The following is a 375-nucleotide window of genomic DNA, read 5'->3' as shown; positions in this document are numbered from 1 at the left end:
TTTGGATTTCACAAATTACTGGCCAATTTCAAAGCTGCCTCGTATTTCAAAAATATTGGAGAAAGTGTGTGGCGAGGGGGGCGGGGGAAGGCGAAAGGCTGCAGCGGGAGAGCGAGTTTGGAGACGAGCGGTGATAAGGAGGTCAAGTGAATAATGATTAACACCTGTTTGCAATTCCAGTGATTGACGGGGAGACGAGAGATAAGCGGCCACCGACCTGGGAGAGGGGGAGAGAGACAGCAGAGTGTGCGACACCTGACTGCGAAACCCAAGAAGCGCTCACGTTGTTATATGTTGTTTGTGACGACCAATAAAAGGTCTACTCGCCACCCCTGACTTCCTCGTCCTTCTTCCCGAACTGAAAACTTTGCTACA

The sequence above is a fragment of the Sinocyclocheilus rhinocerous genome, unplaced genomic scaffold (genome assembly GCF_001515625.1).
Source record: "Sinocyclocheilus rhinocerous isolate Xijiao unplaced genomic scaffold, SAMN03320098_v1.1 scaffold1294, whole genome shotgun sequence".
NCBI lineage: Eukaryota > Metazoa > Chordata > Actinopteri > Cypriniformes > Cyprinidae > Sinocyclocheilus > Sinocyclocheilus rhinocerous.
Note: the sequence above shows the minus strand (reverse complement) of the source record.